This window comes from Chiloscyllium plagiosum, chromosome 49 (assembly GCF_004010195.1).
Source record: "Chiloscyllium plagiosum isolate BGI_BamShark_2017 chromosome 49, ASM401019v2, whole genome shotgun sequence".
Classification (NCBI taxonomy): Eukaryota; Metazoa; Chordata; class Chondrichthyes; order Orectolobiformes; family Hemiscylliidae; genus Chiloscyllium; species Chiloscyllium plagiosum.
The window spans coordinates 9,729,481-9,734,870 of NC_057758.1; positions in this window are offsets into that span (position 1 = coordinate 9,729,481).

Genomic DNA, 5,390 nt, shown 5'->3' on the forward strand with positions numbered 1-5,390 from the left:
AGGCACAGGTGAGTGATGCTGTATGGGAACATGAGGAAGAGGGACAAGGGAGTGAGGGAAGGGGAGAAAGAGTGTAAACCTACACCACAGGGATTTGGGAGTCCTTGTGTATGAATGCCAAAACAGTCACAAAATTCTCCAGGGTAATGGGGAAGACAAATGGGGGTGGGGAATGTTACTAAAACTATCCCACAGCCCACAGTTGGGACACTGTGGACAGTTTTGGTCATTGTATTATAAAGAAAGATGTACTGGTGTTGAAAGGAGTCCAGGGAAAGTGCACTCAGTTGATCCTGGGTATGAAAAGATTGTTAAAAATGGAGAGGTTGAGTAGGTTGGGCTTGTCATCATTGGAGTTTAGAAGAGTGAAAGGAAATCTTACTGAAACATACAAGATTCTTTGAGAACTTAACAGAGTAGACGTGGAGCGGTTGTTTTGCTTTAAGATCAGTGAGCAACATCTCAGCGTAAAGCGTTGCCTGGTTAGGAGAGAGATGTGGAGGAATTTCTTCTTTGAGAGTACGGGATCTGTGGAATTCTTCACCACAGAGGACTGTAAAGGCTAAGTTGTTGCATATGTTCAAGGCTGAGATAGGCTTTGAATCAGTAAAGGAATCAAAGTTTATGGGTAAAAGGCAGGAAAGTGGAGTTGAGGGTTATGGGTAAAAGGCAGGAAAGTGGAGTTGAGGGTTATTACATCACGGTAGTATAAACCTGGTAGACCAAATGGCCACCTTCTGCTTCTGCATCATCTGGCCCTATCGACAAATGGCTGTAGACCAAGGATGGATTGAAGTCAGTTAGTTGAGGAAACGACAAACACTGTTACTGACCAAACTATTGGAGCTGCAGTTAGACAAGTCCCTGTATCATAATGGACTACTCTTTCAAAGAAGCAAAAGAGACAGTTGGTGCATTTTCAGGTTGACAGAAATAATGACCAATGTGCCACAGGGTCAGTACTGGAGCCTCAACTTTTTACAACTTGTAGAAATGACTAGGATGAAGAAATGGAAATTACCAAATTTGCTGGTAACAGGTAAATAGGAGAGTAACTTGTGAAGGTGACAAAGACGACAGAGGGATATAAACAAGGGCTTGGATAAAGCTATGGGAAGTCAAACATGCTGTGGTAAATGTATAATTGTTCAGATTGGCCGGAAAAGTTTTTAAAAGGAGCATATGATCTTAATGGTGAGAGGTAGCAAAGCTCTGAGATGCAGACAGGTCTGGGTCTCCTTGTTTAATAGTTGCAGAAGGAAAGAAGGGCAAAGGAGGGGTGGTAAGAGAATGGGCAAGAGGGGAGGATAGGGAGGAAATGAGGGCAGAGTGGAAGGGCGAGCTTGGAGGGGAGCTTGATGAGTGAGGGATTAGGATGCAAGTTGGGAGAAAAGAGTGGTGAGTGTAGGTGGGTAGGGGAAAGGAAGAAGGTGAATGAGGAAGGGAGAAAGACAGAGGAGGAGGAGGAATACCAGCAATGGGAAGGCAGATCAGGAGGTGGGAGACAGAGTGGAAGTGAAAGAGTGGAAGAGCAAATGGAGATGGAGAAAGGGTGAGAGGAGGGTAGGAAAGGAGAATAGAATGGGACAAGAGAGATGGCTGTGGTGAAGGGTGAGGTCAGAGGTCAGGAACATAAAAAATAGTGAGGGATGTGGGGAGAGGAGCAGAGAAAGCACATGATTTGGAAAGTAGGACGGATGGGGAAGGATATGCAAGAGTTTAGAAGGAGAGAGGAGGGAGAGAGCAGGATAGGAAAGTACAGCTGAATAAGGGAGAGAGTGGGAGAAACAGAGGGAAGTTGAGATTAACTGTTAGCTGTCACTGAAAAGTATGTACATATTTGTACCGTGAATACAGAAACATTATTCCTCTTGTTCACACTAGGCTGCTGATTTGCAGAGAGCAATTTTGTAGATACTTAGAAATAGAACCTGCTGGATATGCTGACAAAAGGTAAGGTGCTGATTTCACTTTGTTTTCATTCATTTCAGCAGTTATTGCCCATCCGTAGTTGCCCGTGAAAAGGTGGTGGTCAGCTCCCTTCTTAAAACACTGCAGTCCATGTGCTGACAGTAGGGAATTCCGTCCCTACACTACTCACAGAGATGGGGTTCCAGGATTTTGAGCTATTGACTGTAAAAGGACGGCAATATATTTCCAAGTCAGGATGGTGAGAGGCTTGGAGGGGGACTTGCAGATGGTGATGTTCCAATGTTTCTATTGCCCTTGTCCTTCCAGATGGAAGTGGTCGTGGGTTTGGAAGGTGCTGCTTAAGGATCATTGATGAATTTCTGAGCCGCAACTTGTCAATAGTACACGTTGCTACTGCTGACCATCTGTGGTGAATAGAAACCAGGGGCAGGCCATTCAGCCCTTAGCCTGTCGCAAAGATATTACTACAGTTGTTATGGGGGAGAATCAGGATGGTACTGGACCCCAAGAAAGGGAGTTTGTGGAGTGCCTCTGAGATAGATTCTTAGAACAGCTTAGAACAGCTGGTGCTGGAGCCAACCAGGGAGAAGGCAATTCTGGATCTGGTGTTGTGCAGGGACCTCGAAATAAAGGAGCCATTAGGAGGTAGTGACCATAATACAATAAGCTTTAATCTGCAGTTTGAAAGGGAGAGGGTACAATCGGAAGTGACAATATTTCAGTTGAATAAGGGGAACTATGGAGCTATGAGGGAGGAGCTGGCCAAAGTTCAATGGTGCAATACCCTAGGGAAGCTTTTGAAGAACAACAGAGGATAACTAAAAAGGAAATACACGCCAAAGAAAAAAATGAAGTATGAAGGTAAATTGGCCAAAAATATAAAGGAGGATAGTAAAGGCTTTTTTAGGTATGTGAAAAGAAAAAAAAAATGGTTAAGACTAAAATTGGGCCCTTGAAGACAGAAACGGTGAATTTATTATGGGGAGCAAAGAAATGGCAGAAGAGTTGAATTGGTACTTTAGTTCTGTCTTCACTGGGGAAGACACGAGCAATCTCCCAGATGTAACAGCGACTGAAGGACCTGAACTGAAGGGAATTTATATTAGGCAGGAAATGGTGTTGGAGAGACTGTTAGGTCTGAAGGCTGATACGTCCCCGGGACCTAATGGTCTACATCCCAGGGTTCTGAAGGAGGTGGCTCTAGAAATCGTGGATGCATTGGTAATCATTTTCTAATGTTCTATAGATTCAGGATCAGTTCCTGCGGTTTGGAGAGTGGCTAATGTTGCCCCACTTTTTAAGAAAGAAGAGAGAGAGAAAACAGAGAATTATAGACCAGTCAGTCTGACCTCAGTGGTGGGAAAAATGCTGGAGTCAATTATAAAGGATGAAATTACGATACATTTGGATAGCAGTAACAGGATAGGTCAGAGTCAGCATGGATTTATGAAAGGGAAATCATGCTTGACTAATCTTCTGGAATTCTTTGAGGATGTAACTCTGAAGATGAACAAGGGAGATCCAGTGGATGTAGTATACCTGGACTTTTACATAGGAGGTTAGTGAGCAAACTTAGAGCACATGGTATTAGGGGCAAAATACTGACATGGATTGAAAATTGGTTGGCTGACAGGAAACAAAGAGTAGTGATAAACGGCTCCCTTTTGGAATGGCAGGAGGTGACCAGTGGTGTGCCGCAGGGATCAGTGCTGGGACCACAGCTTTTTACAATGTACATTAATGATATAGATGAAGGTATTAAAAGTAATATTAGCAAATTTGCTGATGACACAAAACTGGGTGACACTGTGAAATGTGAGGAGGATGTTAGGAGAATGCAGGGTGATCTGAACAGGCTAAGTGAGTGGACAGATGCATGGCAGATGCAGTTTAATGTGGATAAATATATGGTTATCCACTTTGGTGGCAAGAACAGAAAGGCAGATTACTGCCTAAATGGAGTCAAGTTAGGTAAAGGGGCAGTACAACGAAATCTAGGTGTTCTTGTACACCAGTCAATGAAGGTAAGCATGCAGGTACAGCAGGTAGTGAAGAAAGCTAATAGCATGCTGGCCTTCATAACAAGAGGGATTGAGTATAGAAGCAAAGAGGTTCTTCTGCAGCTATACAGGGCCCTGGTGAGACTATACCTGGAATATTGTGCACAGTTTTGGTCTCCAAATTTGAGGGAAGACATTCTGGCTATTGAGGGAGTGCAACGTAGGTCACAAGGTCAATTCCTGGAATGGCAGGGCTATCTTACGCTTATGTGATTGAGACGTATAAGATTATTAAAGGATTGGACACTCTGGAGGCAGGAAACATGTTTCCGCTGATGGGTGAGTGCCGAACCAGAGGACACAGTTTAAAAATAAGGGGTAGGCCACTTAGAACAGAGTTGAGGAGAAACTTCTTCACCCAGAGAGTGGTTGGTGTGTGGAATGCTCTGCCCCAGAGGGCTGTGGAGGCCCAGTCTCTGGATACTTTCAAGAAAGAGTTGGATAGAGCTCTTAAGGATAGTGGAATCAAGGGCTATGGAGAGAAGGCAGGAACAAGATACTGATTGAGGATGATCAGCCATGATCATATTGAATGGTGGTGCAGGCTCGAAGGGCAGAATGGCCTACTCCTGCACCTATTGTTTATTGTCTGCTCTGTCATTCAACGTGGTCATGACTAATCCTCTACTTCAACGTCATATTCCTGCTTTCTCTTCACATTGTTTGATGCCTTTAAATTCTAAAAAGGTATGTATATCTCTCTTCAATATATTCTTGCCTCCTCTTGCAATCATCTTGTAATGAAAGCCAATATATTGTTTGCTTTCCTAATTGCTTGCTGCACATGTGTTTCTAAATTCATTAATGTACATCACACTAGATTCCTTTGTACCTCCACATTTCCTAATATCACCATTGAAATAAGATGATTTATTTTGTCTTTCACACTGATGTGTATAACTTCACGTTTAGCCATGTGTTTCTGACTTGCTCAATTTGTCTAAATCACATGAAAATACCCTTGCAACCTCCTTACGATTCTCAGCTCTGTCCAGTTTTCCGTTGTCAGCAAAGTTAGAAATGTTGCATTTGCTTCCCTCATCCAAGTCATCAGTTTATGTTGTGAATAGCTGGGTCACAATCACTGATCCTTGGGGACTAGCCGCTGCCTGCCACTTGGAAAAAAGACCCATTTGTTTCCATTTTCTGATCCTATGTACAAATTCGTGACCCATGCAAATACATTATCTCCCAATCCGTGTCCCTAAAAACCTTTTCTGTAGCAGGCCTGTCATTTTGATAGAGCGGTGAGAAGAGAAGGTGAAGTGAAGCGAGGGCTGCCGGGAAGGGTAAGTTTTCCCACTTAAAAAGGGACTTAACTCAGGAGTCTTGCTTGCCTTCATTAGCCAGTGAATTGAGTATAGGAGTTGGGAGGTCATGTTGCAGCTGTGCAGTAAT